The sequence below is a fragment of the Oncorhynchus keta genome, chromosome 34 (assembly GCF_023373465.1).
Source record: "Oncorhynchus keta strain PuntledgeMale-10-30-2019 chromosome 34, Oket_V2, whole genome shotgun sequence".
Taxonomy (NCBI): domain Eukaryota; kingdom Metazoa; phylum Chordata; class Actinopteri; order Salmoniformes; family Salmonidae; genus Oncorhynchus; species Oncorhynchus keta.
In genome coordinates this window covers 7971065-7989968 of record NC_068454.1, presented here as the reverse complement: position 1 = coordinate 7989968, position 18904 = coordinate 7971065, and the positions used below count along the sequence as shown (strand labels likewise).

The window sequence follows — 18904 nt, the reverse complement described above, 5'->3', positions numbered from 1 at the left end:
TAATCCATGAGTAATCCATGAGTAATCCATGAGTAATCCATGAGTAATCCATGAGTAATCCATGAGTAATCCATGAGTAATCCAACAGACGTCATTGATCATTAAATAGAGATTTTTAATTTTTTTATTGAATACTGTAAAACTATTTGGTGTCTGGCCGAATGGGCAAGTGACATTTTGTCTTAATAAAGACAACATTACTTTGCTTTGACTCTAGTGTTCCATGTGTACATGTGCATTTGAAGGGCACAACAAAAACAGAAGACAAGCATCACGTCCTTCTCCCTAAATTCCCTCTGTGTCTCATTCATTCAATTGCGTTTCGACCTCTCTATATACACACACAGACACGTCCTGAGTGTGCACACTAACTCCTGTTAGGCCTACAGAAATAAATGCCTATAGAAATGTATCTAACCGATGGGATATACAAGCTACAGTCCTTGCCTAGTGATCATAGTTTTTATCATGTAAAAATCGTAAAATATGCACAGAAAAACTGGATAAAGACAGCGTATCTCCATCAGAATCATTAAGCATATGCTTAATCAGGAAACAGATTCATCACCATGCATTGTTCCATGTGGAATTGTTCATCCATTTAAGAAAATTCAAAATAACAGGCAGAATAAACTATATTGAACATCTTTATCTTGAAAACGAAGACCGATTCTTGTTTTGTAACCCTGAAGAAAATGATTTCAACTGGTCAAATTGAGCCCCGTTTCAAATGATCTCCCTTTCAGACTAACTGTTCGAGATATGCATCATTTGATAATAATTAATTAAATATTTAATAATTTTGCAATAGCAACTGTTTTCATTTGGAAAAATATTCTGTTCTATTGTTATTCTGTTTTTATTATACATGTTTTTGTTTATAAAAAAAAAAAAATGTAAAGTGTGTCTTGACTGTGATAAAGGGGCTTGGGAAATAAGAGCGTCTTGTCTGTTGCATTTTCCAAAAACGAGGCTATTTCATAGTCTTCTACAAGCACCACTACTGAGGTTACTGCCTGTTTGAAGGTTGTTGGTCCACCATATAATATAACCAGTTCATATTAATGTTTCAATGAATAAATCATAAATTGCACTTGCTATTTTATTGACAAATTATTTATATACTGTGTATTCATGCATACATATAGTACCAGTCAAAAGTTTGTACACAGCCACTCGTTCCAGGGTTTTTCTTTATTTTTTACTATTTTCTACATTGTGAATAATCATGAAGACATCTAAACTATGAAATAACACATCATGGAATCATGTAGTAACCAAAAAAGTATGAAACAATTTTTCCTTGATGACAGCTAAAGAAAAACCCTTGAATGAGGCTTACTGGTGCTTACTGGTGCTTACTGGTGCTTACTGCTGCTTACTGGTGCTTACTGCTGCTTACTGGTGCTTACTGCTGCTTACTGGTGCTTACTGGTGCTTACTGGTGCTTACTGGTGCTTACTGGTGCTTACTGGTGCTTACTGGTGCTTACTGGTGCTTACTGGTGCTTACTGGTGCTTACTGGTGCTTACTGGTGCTTACTGGTGCTTACTGGTGCTTACTGGTGCTTACTGGTGCTTACTGGTGCTTACTGCTGCGTACGTCTGCTTACTGGTGGTTACTGGTGCTTACTGGTGCTTACTGGTGCTTACTGGTGCTTACTGGTGCTTTCTGCTGCTTGCTGGTGCTTACTGGTGCTTATTGGTGTTTACTGCTGCTTACTGGTGCTTACTGCTGCTTACTGGTGCTTACTGGTGCTTACTGGTGCTTACTGGTGCTTACTGCTGCTTACTGCTGCTTACTGGTGCTTACTGGTGCTTACTGGTGCTTACTGGTGCTTACTGGTGCTTACTGCTGCGTACTTCTGCTTACTGGTGCTTACTGGTGCTTACTGGTGCTTACTGGTGCTTACTGCTGCTTACTGCTGCTTACTGGTGCTTACTGGTGCTTACTGGTGCTTACTGGTGCTTACTGCTGCTTACTGCTGCTTACTGGTGCTTACTGGTGCTTACTGGTGCTTACTGCTGCTTACTGGTGCTTACTGGTGCTTACTGGTGCTTACTGCTGCTTACTGCTGCTTACTGCTGCTTACTGGTGCTTACTGGTGCTTACTGGTGCTTACCGGTGCTTACTGGTGCTTACTGGTGCTTACTGCTGCTTACTGGTGCTTACTGCTGCTTACTGGTGCTTACTGGTGCTTACTGGTGCTTACTGGTGCTTACTGGTGCTTACTTGTGCTTACTGGTGCTTACTGGTGCTTACTGGTGCTTACTGGTGCTTACTGCTGCTTACTGGTGCTTACTGCTGCTTACTGGTGCTTACTGCTGCTTACTGCTGCTTACTGGTGCTTACTGGTGCTTACTGGTGCTTACTGGTGCTTACTGGTGCTTACTGCTGCTTACTGGTGCTTACTGGTGCTTACTGCTGCTTACTGCTGCTTACTGGTGCTTACTGGTGCTTACTGCTGCTTACTGCTGCTTACTGCTGCTTACTGCTGCTTACTGGTGCTTACTGCTGCTTACTGGTGCTTACTGGTGCTTACTGGTGCTTACTGCTGCTTACTGCTGCTTACTGGTGCTTACTGGTGCTTACTGCTGCTTACTGCTGCTTACTGGTGCTTACTGCTGCTTACTGGTGCTTACTGGTGCTTACTGCTGCTTACTGCTGCTTACTGGTGCTTACTGGTGCTTACTGGTGCTTACTGCTGCTTACTGGTGCTTACTGCTGCTTACTGGTGCTTACTGCTGCTTACTGCTGCTTACTGCTGCTTACTGCTGCTTACTGCTGCTTACTGGTGCTTACTGCTGCTTACTGGTGCTTACTGGTGCTTACTGGTGCTTACTGCTGCTTACTGCTGCTTACTGCTGCTTACTGGTGCTCTTTCATGCTGTCCCTAGGAGGGGTGCGTCACTGAGTGGGTTGAGTCACTGATGTGATCTTCCTGTCTGGGTTGCCCCCCCCCCGATGTTGTGCCGTGGCGGAGATCTTTGTGGGTTATACTCGGCCTTGTCTCAGGATGGTAAGTTGGTGGTTGAAGATATCCCTCTAGTGGTGTGGGGGCTGTGCTTTGGTAAAGTGGGTGGGGTTATATCCTTCCTGTTTGGCTCTGTCCGGGGGTATCATCGGATGGGGCCACAGTGTCTCCTGACCCCTCCTGTCTCAGCCTCCAGTATTTAGGCTGCAGTAGTTTATGTGTCGGGCTAGGGTCAGTTTGTTATATCTGGAGTACTTGTCCTGTCTTATCCGGTGTCCTGTGTGAATTTAAGTATGCTCTCTCTAATTCTCTCTTTCTCTCTTTCTTTCTCTCTCTCGGAGGACCTAGGACCATGCCTCAGGACTACCTGGCATGATGACTCCTTGCTGTCCCCAGTCCACATGTCCCCAGTCCACCTGCCTGCGGCTATGGAATCCTGACCTGTTCACCAGACGTGCTACCTGTCCCAGACCTAGTATTTGACCATGCTGGTCATTTATGAACATTTGAACATCTTGGCCATGTTCTGTTATAATCTCCACCCGGCACAGCCAGAAGAGGACTGGCCACCCCTCATAGTTGGTTCCTCTCTAGTGTTGACGTTGAGACTGCTGTTTTGCAGGTACTATTTAATGAAGCTTAAAGTTGAGGACTTGTGAGGCGTCTGTTTCTTAAACTAGACACTAATGTACTTGTCCTCTTGCTCAGTTGCACCGGGGCCTCCCACTCCTCTTTCTATAATGGTTAGAGCCCGTTTGTGTTGTTCTATGAAGGGAGTAGTACACAGTGTTGTACGAGATCTTCACTTTCTTGGCAATTTCTCTCACGGAATAGCCTTCATTTCTCAGAACAAGAATAGACTGACGAGTTTCAGAAGGTTATTTGTTTCTGGCCATTTTCAGCCTGTAATCGAACCCACAAATGCTGATGCTCCAGATATTCAACTAGTCTGAAAAAGGCCAGTTTTATTGCTTCTTTAATCAGAACAACAGTTTGCAGCTGTGCTAACATAATTGCAAAAGGGTTTTCTAATGATCAATTAGCCTTTTAAAATTATAAACTTGGATTAGCTAACACAACGTGCCACTGGAACACAGGAGTCTTCTCTTTATAAGTTATGAATGGTCTTACTGTTGTAATTTCTCTCTCTCTGGTCCTTGCATACAGGTAGTATAGACTAATACCGCTTGGTATGTATGGTATGTGGTACCCTACAGTCAGACGGACGCTGGTCTGCTTATCCAAGTTCTACATGTGTATAGATGTGCCATCCACCATGTTGTCCCTGTGTTGATGATGTCCACCCTGTTGTCCCTGTGTTGATGCCATCCACCCTGTTGTCCCTGTTGTCCCTGTGTTGATGCCATCCACCCTGTTGTCCCTGTGTTGATGTCATCCACCCTGTTGTCCCTGTGTTGATGCCATCCACCCTGTTGTCCCTGTGTTGATGCCATCCACCCTGTTGTCCCTGTGTTGATGCTGTCCACCCTGTTGTCCCTGTTGTCCCTGTGTTGATGCCATCCACCATGTTGTCCCTGTGTTGATGCTGTCCACCCTGTTGTCCCTGTTGTCCCTGTGTTGATGCCATCCACCATGTTGTCCCTGTGTTGATGCTGTCCACCCTGTTGTCCCTGTGTTGATGCTGTCCACCCTGTTGTCCCTGTGTTGATGCTGTCCACCATGTTGTCCCTGTGTTGATGCCATCCACCCTGTTGTCCCTGTGTTGATGCTGTCCACCATGTTGTCCCTGTGTTGATGCCATCCACCCTGTTGTCCCTGTGTTGATGCCATCCACCCTGTTGTCCCTGTGTTGATGCCATCCACCCTGTTGTCCCTGTGTTGATGCCATCCACCCTATTGATGTGTGGGATTTGTTGTCCCTCCAGAGAGCAGCCTTCCAGGGCTTATCTCAAGAGGCCTTATCTGCCTGCATTCAGTCCCTGCTCAAAGCCTCTGATGTCATCCTCAAGAACAAGATTGCTGCAGATTTATTTCAGGCACAAGGACAATGCGATGCACGTAATGCATCCAGTGGCCAGTTTATCAGATACACCAAAATGGTTCTCTCCTACACACAGTGAGTCACGTGGCCATGGCTTGCTGTGTAAAGCAGGCAGACGGGCATGCAGTTACTACTGTTCCATTTGAATGTTTGAATGGGCCAAACGAGTGCCCTAAGCGACTTCGAGCGAGGTATGATCGTCGGTGCCAGTTCCAGTTTCTCAGAAATGTCCTCCTGGGGTTTACAGAGAACAGTGCAACAAACAAAAAACACGCGGTCGGTGGTCCTGTGGTCAAAAACTGCTCGTTGATGAGAGAGATCGAAGGAGAATGGCAAGAATCGTGCAAGCTAACAGACGGGCAGACAAACAGACAATTAACAGAGCAGTACAACAGTGCAGAACGACATCTCAGCTAAAAACAAGAATCGGCTCCATTGGACACATGACCACGAACACTGGACGATTGAAAAGTGGAAAAACATTGCCTGGTCCGTCGAATACCGGTTCCTGTTTCGTCATGTTGATGGCAGAGTCAGGATTTGGTGTGAGCAGTATGAGTCCATGGCCCCATCCTGCCTGGTGTCAACGGTACAGGCTGGTGGCGGTGGTGTGATGGTGTGGGGAGTGTTTTCCTGGCACATGTTAGGTCCCTTGATGCCAATTGAGTAATGTTCCCACACCCCCAAAGAATTAAGACTGTTCTGGAGGCAAAGGGCGGTCTGACCCGGTACTAGATAGTTATACCTAATAAACTGGCCTCGGGGGTCTACATTTCTGACTGTAAAGGGTGTCCTTCCAAAACCTCTTCACCTTTTTCCTTCTTAAATGGATCAATACTGGTTTTCTTTTTGGGGGGGAAAAGGTTAACATTTGAAATATTCTGATGTTAAAGTTACTGGTATGGTTTAATCTATCAAATCAAATCAAATCAACTTTTATTTGTCACATACACATGGTTAGCAGATGTTAATGCGAGTGTAGCGAAATGCTTGTGCTTCTAGTTCCGACAATGCAGTAATAACCAACCAGTAATCTAGCTAACAATTCCAAAACTACTACCTCATCTTGTTCGGACACAAGTAGACGGTCAGCTGTTTCTGATCAAACACCTGTTTATCATGAGGGAACATTCCACACAGACTTTGCCATCAAGGAGATCTCTCTGGACCTGAAGAGAACCAGAGGTGAGATGGTGAGGAGGGGCAGAAGAGGTTCCTTTAAAACATGTCATCACATTAGCATAATCAGTGACTGTTGTGTCCAAATGCACATGGCTATTATTATAACATTATAACTTGAGTTACTGTATAGCCTTATCTAGCCGCCGGTAGAATTGCTCCTGTTCTGGTACTTCCAAGGGCGGATTTAATTTGTAACACTAGAGAGCACTCTAATCCTTCTGCAGCAAGATGCATCTTTTATTTTCCTGTTTCAAATCAGATGCTGCCTTCAAAAGGATGAACCTCAAATCTGTACCTAGTTTCTTCAGACTCTACAGCCCCAATGCCATCCTAGAATGTCTCTTAGAGGTAAAGTTCTTTAGATTTAGTTTAAATACATCCTACACATATAGGACCAGGAGTTTCTATGTCAGAAAACCTCATATATGTCATTTGGGAGGTCCCTCATCTACAATACCAGTTACTAGTAACTAATCTCTCTCTGGACCTAATCTACAATACCAGTTACTAGTAACTAATCTCTCTCTGGACCTAATCTACAATACCAGTTACTAGTAACTAACCACTCTCAGGACCTAATCTACAATACTATATACTAGTAACTAACCACTCTCTGGACCTAATCTACAATACCAGTTACTAGTAACTAACCACTCTCAGGACCTAATCTACAATACTATATACTAGTAACTTACCACTCTCTGGACCTAATCTACAATACCCGTTACTAGTAACTAACCACTTTCTGGACCTAATCTACAATACTATATACTAGTAACTAACCTCTCTCTGGACCTAATCTACAGTACTATGTACTAGTAACTAACTAACCTCTCTCTAGACCTCATCTACAGTATTAGTAACTAACTATCCTCTCTCTGGACCAAATCTATAGTACTATGTACTAGAAACTAACCTCTGTCTGGACCTCATCTACAGTACTATGTACTAGTAACTAACCTCTCTTTGGACCTCATCTACAGTACTAGTAACTAACTAACCTCTCTCTGGACCTCATCTATATTACTATATTACTATGTACTATGTACAGAGATAGGTTAGTTAGTTACTAAACTGTTGGACCTCATCTGCAATACCAGTTACTAGTAACTAACTAACTTTTAATAATATAATACATAAATAAAAATCCATTTGGTCTCAAATTAATAATGAAACATGTTCAATTTGGTTTAAGTAATGCAAAAACACAGTGTTGGAGAAGAAAGTAAAAGTGCAATATGTGCCATGTAAGAAAGCTAACGTTTAACTTCCTTGTTCAGAACATAAGAACATGTGAAAGCTGATGGTTCCCTTTAACATGAGTCTTCTATATTCCCAGTTGTAGTTATTATAGGAATTATTAGGACTATTTCTCTCTATACCATTTGTATTTCCTTTTTCCTTTGACTATAGGAAGTTCTTATAGGCACTATAGTATTGTCAGCTTAATCTCGGGAGTTGATAGGCTTGATGTCATTAACAGCGCTGTGCTTCAAGCATTGCGAAGAGCTGCTGGAAACTATCGTTTCGAAAACAAAATCTTTAGTGAAATAAGGAACCGTTCCGTATTTTATCGAGCAGGTGGCATCCATAGGTCTAAATATTGCTGTTACATTGCACAACCTTCAATGTTATGTCATAATTATGTAAAATTCGGGCAAATGAATTACGGTCTTTGTTAGGAAGAAATGGTCTTTACATAGTTTTAAACAAGCCAGGTGGCCCAAACTGCTGCATATACCCTGGCTCTGTTTGCACAGAACGCAAAAGAAGTGACACAATTTCCCAAGTTAATATTGCTTACGGGCTAAATATGCAGGTTTAAAAAAATATACTTGTGTATTGATTTTAAGAAAGGCATTGATGTTTATGGTTCGGTACATTGGTGCAACGACAGTGTTTTTTTTGAGAATACGCTTATTAAATCATCACCCGTTTGGCGAAGTAGGCTGTGATTCGATGATAAAATGAAAGGCACCACGTTGATTATTTGCAACGCAGGACAAGCTAGTTAAACTAGTAATATCATCAACCATGTGTAGTTTGATTGTTTTTTTTATAAGATAAGTTGCTGGATAAGTTTAATGCTAGCTAGCAACTTATCTTGGCTCCTTGCTGCAGTCGCGTATGAGGTGGTCAGCCTGCCACGCAGTCTCCTCGTGGAGTGCAATGGAGCGCCATAATCGGCGGCCAAAAGTGCTGATTACCGATTGTTATGAAAACTTGAAATCGGCCCCAATTAATTGGCCAATGCCCTGTACAAGTAACTAAACTCTGTCTCTCTGTCTCTGTTGGACCTTAGGGATCACCTGAGATAAAAGAACACTACATTGACTGGGAGAAGGACGTAGACCCCCACCAAGGTAACGTGTAAGTCAGACCGAGGAGAGGACAGGCAGACGTAGCCTGGGGCTCTGACTGCACAACATGATGCTTCCACCCCCGTGCTTCACGGTTGGGATGGTGTTCTTCGGCCTGCCAAGCATCCCCCCTTTTCCTCCAAACATAACGATGGTCATTATGGCCAAACAGTTCTATTTTTGTTTCATCAGACCAGAGGACATTTCTCCAAAAAGTACAATCTTTGTCCCCATGTGCAGTTGCAAACCGTAGTCTGGCTTTTTTATGGCGGTTTTGGAGCAGTGGCTTCTTCCTTGCTGAGCGGCATTTCAGGTCAGGTTGATATAGGACTTGTTTTACTGTGGATACAGATACTTTTGTACCTGTTTCCTCCAGCATCTTCACAAGGTCCTTTGCTGTTGTTCTTGGATTGATTTGCACTTTTCACACCAAAGTACGTTCATCTCTAGGAGACAGAACCCGTCTCCTTCCTGAGCGGTATGAAGGCTGCGTGGTCACATGGTGTTTAAATAGCCTCCCTCCGTGTCAGTGATTGGGGACATTGCCCTGTGTAGGTGCATTCTTTCGGATGGGACGTTAAACAGGTGTCCTGACTCTCTGAGGTCATTAAAGATCCCATGGCACTTATCGTAAGAGTAGGGGTGTTAACCCCGTGTCCTGGCTAAATTCCCAATCTGGCCCTCAAACCATCACGGTCACCTAATAATCCACAGTTTACAATTGGCTCATTCATCCCCCTCCTCTCCCCTGTAACTATTCCCCAGGTCATTGCTTTAAATGAGAAAGTGTTCTCAGTCAACTTAAAAATAAAAACATTTTTAAAAATACTTGCGTACTAGTGTTTGTACAGATGAACGTGGTACCTTCGGGCGTTGAACCAGACTTATGGAGGTCTACAAAAAAAATTCTGCGGTCTTGGCTGATTTCTTTTGATGTTCCCATGATGTCAAGCAAAGAACACTGATTTTTAAGGTAGGCCTTGAAATACATCCACAGGTACACCTCCAATTGACTCAAATTATGTAAATTAGCCTATCAGAAGCTTCTAAAGCCATGACATCATTTTCTGAAATGTTCCAAGCTGTTTAAAGGCACAGTCAACTTAATGTATGTAAACTTCTGACCCACTGGAATTGTGATACAGTGAAATAATATGACTGTAACAATTGTTACAGAGAACTGGACTCTCTCTACAAGATGTTGAAAGTGTTCCACAGGGATGCTGGCCGATATTCCCATAGTTTTGTCAAGTTGGCTGGATGTCCTTTAGGTGGTGGACCATTCTTGATACACACACGAAACTGTTAAGCTTGAAACCCAGCAGTGTTGTAGTTTTCGACACCGGTGCCCCTGGCACCTACTACAGAACCATACCCCGTTCAAAGGCACTTCAATATTTTGTCTTGCCCATTCACCCTCTGAATGGCAAATATACAATACATGTCTCAATTGTCTCAAGGCTTATAAATCCATCTTTAACACGTCTCCTCCCCTTCATCTACACTGAATTGAAGTGGATTTAACAAGTGACATTAATAAGGGATCATAGCTTTCACCTGGATTCACCTGGTCAGTCTATGTCATGGAAAGAGCAGTTGCGCTCCCGAGTGGCGCTGCGGTGTAAGGCAATGCAGTTCAGTGCAAGAGGCGTCTCCCTGGTTGGAATCCAGGCTGTATCACATCTGGCCGTGATTGGGAGTCCCACAGGGCGGCGCACAATTGGCCCAGCGTCGTCCAGGTGTGGCTGGGGTAGGCCGTCATTGTAAAAACGAATTTGTTGTTAACTGACCTGCCTAGTTTTAAATGAAGGTTACATTTTTTTTTTTTACGAACTATAATAATAATTGTACCCTCAGTGTATATCGATGCCGCCCCCGTCTCTGATTCTCTGCTGGGCGCGAAATATCAAGTGCGCCTTTGGCTATTCAGTGTGGTCTCAATCAAATGATTTATAGGCTACAAGCTACGAAGCGCGTGATTGGAGAAGCACAGAGCAAAGTTGTATTTCTAAGATGGCTGCTGGGATGGTGTAAATAAAACTAGGCTGCATTACACACTGCAATGGATATTCCAACCCTGAGCGCCGGCCTGCTCTGCTCTTGCCGATCAAAAACGTTGTGTGCTGCCTAACCAGTGGCTGTGGTGTGTAGGACCTACTGTACGTTGGCAGTTCAGGAGTCAAAGAAAAAATGCATTAGGTCTAATTCCCCCAAATTCTGTGTCTTCTACGCAGATTAGCGTATAGCCTATGTTCTGTTCAGTTTGAGAAGGAGGACAGGAGGTCAACTTTGATAGCTTGCTATGATTTGATTTTAATACAAACAATGTGTTTCTTTCCCACGATGTATTTATCAGAGTTATTGATATTATTGTGAATAAGCCAGACTCTAGTGATTTACTTGAAGCAGCAGCCGGGGCACAACCAATCAGAAATCGACAGTACATGGTGCTGAAAGTAGGCAAATTCCAGAAGACATTAATTTGAACCGTCTTCATTTTAATTAGACTTTACTAACACCAAAATGGGCTTTGTGTTGGAGCCAATTTCTGTTTGACTGATGAAATTAGGCTATAGACAACTATATCCATAGATTTGTCAGTCAATTCCTCCTCCCACCATGCCTACTTTAAAAAGACTCCCTCCGTGTCAGTTAAGGGCTGTTATGTTAAAACCAAGACTCGAATTGAGAGAGGCCTTAGTCCTTCATTTTATTAAATATATATATTTTTTAAATGCAGGTCTACCCTTTTGTTAGCAAGATTTTGAAGAAAATAAAACCGATTTGAATGATATCAAGTAATTTATAACAGCGCTTTGATCGGTGATGCATTATGCTACAAACCAGCTACAGTGGGGCAAAAAAGTATTTAGTCAGCCACCAATTGTGCAAGTTCTCCCACTTAAAAATATGAGAGAGGCCTGTAATTTTCATCATAGGTACACTTCAACTATGACAGACAAAATGAGAAAACAAATCCAGAAAATCACATTGTAGGATTTTTAATGAATGTATTTGCTAATTATGGTGAAAAATAAGTATTTTACAGGCCTCTCTCATCTTTTTAAGTGGGAGAACTTGCACAATTCGTGGCTGACTTTTTTGCCCCACTGTATATCCACTGTGATTTGTTATTTCACCCTGTTGGTCATCTATGAATGTTTGAACATCTTGAAGAACAATCTGGCCTTAATGGCCGTGTACTCTTATAATCTCCACCCGGCACAACCAGAAGAGGACTGGTCACCCCTCAGAGCCTGGTTCCTCTCTAGGTTTCTTTCTAGGTTCCAGCCTTTCTAGGGAATTTTCCTAGCCACCATGCTTCTAACACCTGCATTGCTTGCTGTTTGGGGTTTTAGGCTGGGTTTCTGTACAGCACTTTGAGATATCAGCTGATGTAAGAAGGGCTTTATAAATACATTTGATTTGTTAGCTTACGGATCCAATTATATAAAGTGATCTATAATAGCGTTTTTGGTCTGTGATGCTTTATGCTAGAAACAAGCTGTAAAATACCTGGGAAAGACGTGACTGATGCATTATGGGAACATCATTGTTTTAGTTTCTTTGACATTAAGAGGCTGAGCTACAATCTTCTATAGCCAAGGTAGACCAAAAAATGTCTTTTGCGTGGAAATGTAATTCTGTCACTGTAAATTTGTTAAGCTATTCACTTTCTGTACAATAGAAGATGTTTAAACCCAGACAGCTTTGACCTTCTCTCGTTGGGTTAAGCCACGGACCAAGAGTAGCCAGCAGTTAAAGATTACATTTGCCTGTGTCAGTAGACCTTCTGTGTCTGTGGTGGACAGGTAGACCTACTCTGTCTGGGGTGGACAGGTAGACCTACTCTGTCTGGGGTGGACAGGTAGACCTACTCTGTCTGTGGTGGACAGGTAGACCTACTCTGTCTGTGGTGGACAGGTAGACCTAACTTTTGAAAGTACCAAGCTCAGATTCCTAATTATTCAATTATTTGCAAACAAGATGCACTGATTTGGTATTGGAGAAATAGGATAAGATGAACATGTCCATTCTTAGCCTGTCAAATGAACACATAGGCCTATCTCTCTGTCCGTTCTTAGCCTGTCAGATGAACACATAGGCCTATCTCTCTGTCCGTTCTTAGCCTGTCAGATGAACACATAGGCCTATCTCTCTGTCCGTTCTTAGCCTGTCAGATGAACACATAGGCCTATCTCTCTGTCCGTTCTTAGCCTGTCAGATGAACACATAGGCCTATCTCTCTGTCCATTCTTAGCCTGTCAGATGAACACATAGGCCTATCTCTCTGTCCGTTCTTAGCCTGTCAGATGAACACATAGGCCTATCTCTCTGTCCGTTCTTAGCCTGTCAGATGAACACATAGGCCTATCTCTCTGTCCATTCTTAGCCTGTCAGATGAACACATAGGCCCATCTCTCTGTCCGTTCTTAGCCTGTCAGATGAACACATAGGCCTATCTCTCTGTCCATTCTTAGCCTGTCAGATGAACACATAGGCCTATCTCTCTGTCCATTCTTAGCCTGTCAGATGACACACATAGGTCAGATGAACCTATCTCTCTGTCCATTCTTAGCCTGTCAGATGAACACATAGGCCTATCTCTCTGTCCATTCTTAGCCTGTCAGATGAACACATAGGCCTATCTCTCTGTCCGCCTTCTTAGCCTGTCAGATGAACACATAGGCCTATCTCTCTGTCCATTCTTAGCCTGTCAGATGAACACATAGGCCTATCTCTCTGTCCGTTCTTAGCCTGTCAGATGAACACATAGGCCTATCTCTCTGTCCATTCTTAGCCTGTCCGTTCTTAGCCAGATGAACACATAGGCCTATCTCTCTGTCCATAGGCCCATCTTCTTAGCCTGTCAGATGAACACATAGGCCTATCTCTCTGTCCATTCTTAGCCTGTCAGATGAACACATAGGCCTATCTCTCTGTCCGTTCTTAGCCTGTCAGATGAACACATAGGCCTATCTCTCTGTCCATTCTTAGCCTGTCAGATGAACACATAGGCCTATCTCTCTGTCCATTCTTAGCCTGTCAGATGAACACATAGGCCTATCTCTCTGTCCATTCTTAGCCTGTCAGATGAACACATAGGCCTATCTCTCTGTCCATTCTTAGCCTGTCAGATGAACACATAGGCCTATCTCTCTGTCCATTCTTAGCCTGTCAGATGAACACATAGGCCTATCTCTCTGTCCGTTCTTAGCCTGTCAGATGAACACATAGGCCTATCTCTCTGTCCGTTCTTAGCCTGTCAGATGAACACATAGGCCTATCTCTCTGTCCGTTCTTAGCCTGGAATTTGTGTGGTATTATTAAAAAAGATTCTACTAATGTGTAAAATTACGAAGAATTGCATGACATTTTTGTTAAAGGCCTTTATTTTTTTTCAGACCTGCAAACATGATGATAGATTCATGCTATGCTTTTACTATAAAGGAGATCTTTCCACCCCTACTCCTGTCCAGGGTGGTCTATGAACCCACAACCTTCTGGCCCGCAGCCCTGTGCTCTATAAATATTCCAGTGTTGCCATATAATGCTGACAGGATGAAGTTTCTAAAACTGGATATCTAAGGCTCTGTTCTGTCCAGGAAGTGAGGGTAAACTGTATATCTCAGGCTCTGTTCTGTCCAGGAAGTGAGGGTAAACTGTATATCTCAGGCTCTGTTCTGTCCAGGAAGAGTGGGTAAACTGTATATCTCAGGCTCTGTTCTGTCCAGGAAGTGAGGGTAAACGGTATATCTCAGGCTCTGTTCTGTCCAGGAAGTGAGGGTAAACGGTATATCTCAGGCTCTGTTCTGTCCAGGAAGTGAGGGTAAACGGTAGACATGTTCTCTGCCATCCACTTCTGTTTTAATTACTATTTTGGGTGTAGGGGAAAGGTCACTGGTTAGCTAGTTTGGAGGAAGTATTTAGTGTTGTGTGCATTGCGTTTGCGCACTTAGCTAGCTGCCAATGCATATGAAGTGTGACTGGCTCATCTGCGGATGTATGGAGAAAATACCCTCATTTATTAAATGTCTTTGCCTCTCACACGGGAGGGTTCGTACTCTCTGATTGGCTCAAAGTCAAGCTGTTGGCCAATGATGAGCATTGCGATCGTCGCTACCGGGTTGGTACGCAGCAGGTACCACTTTTTGTTCTTGCAAGAGAAGGAAGGGCCTCACGCTGTGATGAGTCCCAGTCTATCAGCAGTGAGATTCTCTGTGTGCTTCATGCTTTAGACTGTTACAACAGTAGAATTATGTTCATTAATCACTTCTTGATCTGTCCTCTTGAAAGAAAGTGTCTTCATAAAGTATTCACACAGCTTGAATTTAAAATTGATTAGATTTAGATTTTGTGTCACTTGCCAACACACAATACCCCATAATGTCAAAGTGGAATTATGTTTCTAGAAGTTAATAAAACATCTAAAGCTGAAATGTCTTGAGTCAAGTATTCAATCCCTATGTTATTGCAAGCCTAAATAACTTCAGCAGTAAGAATGTGCTTACCAAGGCAGATGATCTGCATGGACTAACTCTGTTTGAAATAATAGTGTTGAACATGATTGTTGAATGACTACCCCACGCGTAGAATTGTCTGTTAGGTCCCTCATTCAAGCAGTGAATTTCAAGCACATATTCAATGACACAGACCAGGGATGTTTTTCAATGCCTCACAAAGAAAGGCAACTATTGGTAGATGAAAATAATATATATATATATATCCCTTTGAGCATGGTGAAATTATTATTTACAGTGCATTCGGAAAGTATTCAGACCCCTTGACTTTTTCCACATTTTGTTACGTTACAGCCTTATTCTAAAATAGATGAAATTGTTATTTTCCCTCATCAATCTTCACACAATACCCCATAATGACAAAGCAAAAACAGGTTTTAAGAATTTATAAAAATATATCACATTTACTTAAGTATTCAGACCTTTTACTCAGTACTTTGTTGAAGCTTTACGGCCTCGGATCTTTATGGGTATGACACTACAAGCTTGGCACTTGTATTTGGGGAGTTTCTCCTATTCTTCTCCGCAGATTCTCTCAAGCTCTGTCAGGTATGTTTTTCAGGTCTCTCCAGAGATGTTCGATTGGGTTCAAGTCCGGACTCTGGCTGTGCCACTCAAGGACATTCAAGGACAAGCCACTCCTGCGTTGTCTTGGATGTGTACTTAGGGTCGTTGTCCTGGTGGAAGGAGAACCTTTGCCCCAGTCTGAGATCCTGAGCGCTCTGGAGCAGGTTTTCACCAAGGATCTCTCTGTACATTGCTCCATTCATCTTGCCTTAATCCTGTCTAGTCTCCCAGTCCCTGCCGCTGAAAAACATCCCCACAGCATGATGCTGCCACCACCATGCTTCACCGTAGGGATGGTGCCAGGTTTCCTCCAGACGTGACGCTTGGCATTCAAGCTAAAGAGTTCAATCTTGGTTTCATCAGACCAGAGAATCTTGTTTCTCATGGTCTGAGAGTTTTTGGCTCTGACATGCGCTGTCAACTGTGGGACCTTATACAGACTGGTGTGGTCCTTTCCAAATTATGTCATCAATTGAATTTACCACAGGTGAACTCCAAAGAAGTTGTAACATCTCAAGGATGATCAATGGAAACAGGATGCACCTGCACTCAATTTCGAGTCTCATAGCAGTTGGTCTGAATGTTTATGTAAATAAGGTATTATCTTTTTTTTTTATGTAGAAATTTGCTAAAATTTCTAAACCTGTTCTCGCTTTGTCATTATGGGGTATTGTGTGTAGATTGAGGATTGTTTTAATTTAATCAATTTTAGAATAAGGCTGTAACGTAATAAAATGTGGTAATAGTCAAGGGGTCTGAATACTTTCCGACTGCACTGTACACTTTGGATGGTGTATCAATACAACCAGTCACTACAAAGATACAGGCATCCTCCTAACTCAGTTGCCGGAGAGGAAGGAAACTACTTGGGGATTTCAGCATGAGGCCAGTGGTGACTTTAAAACACTTAGAGTTAAAGCAGCAATATGTCACATTTTGGGGCAACCCGACCAAATCCACATAGGACTGTACATTGTCATTCCCATTGAAAGCAAGTCTAAGAAGCAGTAGATCTGTTCTATGTGCGCAATTTCTATGCTTCCCGGCCTTAAGTTTAGTTTTTGCGTCTTTTACGTTCGGTTTTGTACACCAGCTGAAAATAAAATATTTTGGGTTATGGATTTCTGCACAGTGCATCTTTTTAAATGGCTGTGAATAGAGAAACCTGAGGTTAGATCAACTACATTGTAAACTCAGCAAAAAAAGAAACGTCCTCTCACGTGTAAATATTTGTATGAACATAAGATTCAACAACTGAGACAAACTGAACAAGTTCCACAGACATGTGACTAACATAAATTGAATAATGTGTGTCCCTGAACAAAGGGGGTTCAAGAGTAACAGTCAGTATCTGGTGTGGCCACCAGCTGCATTAAGTACTGCAGTGCATCTCCTCCTCATGGACTGCACCAGATTTGCCAGTTCTTGCTGTGAGATGTTACCCCACTCTTCCACCAAGGCATCTGCAAGTTCCCAGACATTCCTGGGGGGAATGGCCCTAGCCATCACCCTCCGATCCAACAGGTCCCAGATGTGCTCAATGGGATTGAGATCCGGGCTCTTCGTTGGCCACGACAGAACACTGACATTCCTGTCTTGCAGGAAATCACGCACAGAACAAGCAGTATGGCTGGTGGCATTGTCATGCTGGAGGGTCATGTCAGGATGAGCCTGCAGAAAGGGTACCACATGAGGGAGGAGGATATCTTCCCTGTAATGCACAGCTTTGAGATTGCCTGCAATGACTACAAGGTCAGTCCGATGATGCTGTGACACACCACCCCAGACTGACCCTCCACCTCCAAATCGATCCCACTCCAGAGTACAGGCCTCGGTGTAACGCTCATTCCTTAGAAGAAAAACGTGAATCCGACTCACCGCTAGTGAGACAAAACCACGACTCGTCAGTGAAGAGCACTTTTTGCCAGTCCCGTCTGGTCCAGCGACGGTGGGTTTGTGCCCATAGATGGCGTTGTTGCCGGTGATGTCTGGTGAGGACCTGCCTTACAAACAGGCCTGCCTTACAACAGGCCTACAAGCCCTCAGTCCAGCCTCTCTCAGCCTATTGCGGACAGTCTGAGCACTGATGGAGGGATTGTGCGTTCCTGGTGTAACTCAGGCAGTTGTTGTTGTTACCATCCTGTACCTGTCCCACAGGTGTGATGTTCGGATGTACCGATCCTGTGCAGGTGTTGTTACACGTGGTTTGCCACTGCGAGGACGATCAGCTGTCCATCCTGTCTCCCTGTAGCACTGTGTTAGGCGTCTCACAGTACAGACAGTGCAATGTATTGCCCTGGCCACATTTGCAGTCCTCATGCCTCCTTGCAGCATGCATAAGGCACGTTCACACAGATGAGCAGGGACCCTGGGCATCTTTCTTTTGGTGTTTTTCCGAGTCAGTGGAAAGGCCTCTTTAGTGTCCTAAGTTTTCATAACTGAGACCTTTAATTGCCTACCTCTGTAAGCTGTTAGTGTCTTAACAACCGTTCCACAGGTGCATGTTCATTAATTGTTTATGGTTCACTGAACAAGCATGGGAAACAGTGTTTAAAGTCTTTACAACGAAGATCTGTGAAGTTATTTGGATTTTTACGAATTATCTTTGAAAGAGAGTCTTGTAAAAGGGACTTTTAATTTTTGCTGAGTTTTTTTTAAAGCAATGGTGAAGTAAGCCATTTCATAGTCTATTGATTGATACATGCATTTCCCCCTTGTGGAAATAGAGTTCTGGCACAAGTTGGTAGCCAGATACAAGGCATGACTTTATTTTGTTCAATGTGTATCTAATGTCATTCTAATGGCTATTTGCAGTAAGGTATTCATGAGTTTAGTTACTCCACAATAATAACCTAAATGACTGAGTCAAAAAGAATGAAGCCTTTACATAATAAAAATATTCCAAAACATGCATTTGCTATTAGGCACTAAAGTAAAACGGCAAAAAATGTGGCAAAGAAATTAACTTTTTGTCCTGATTACGAAGCACTATTGTTTTAGGCAAATCCAACACAGCTCATCACTGAGTACCACTCCTCATGTTTTCAAGCATGGTGGTGGCTGCATCATGTTATGGGTATGCCTTTCATCATCAAGGACTAGGGAGTTTTTTTTAAATAAAAATAAATTTAATAGAGCCAAGCAAAGGCAAAATTATAGAGGAAAACCTGGTTCAGTCTGCTTTCCACCAGACACTGGGAGACAAATCCACCTTTCAGCAGGACAATAACCTAAAACGCAATAACCTAAATCGTCTTGTAACTCTATAGCAAGACTTGAAAATGGCTGTCTAGCAATG

The 18904-nt window shown here is 43.0% G+C and overlaps 1 pseudogene; it reads left to right on the top strand.

Moving 5' to 3' along the window:
• Window positions 1–18904, top strand: part of LOC118366576 (conserved oligomeric Golgi complex subunit 3-like) — a 33250-nt pseudogene that overhangs the window by 11620 nt on the left and 2726 nt on the right.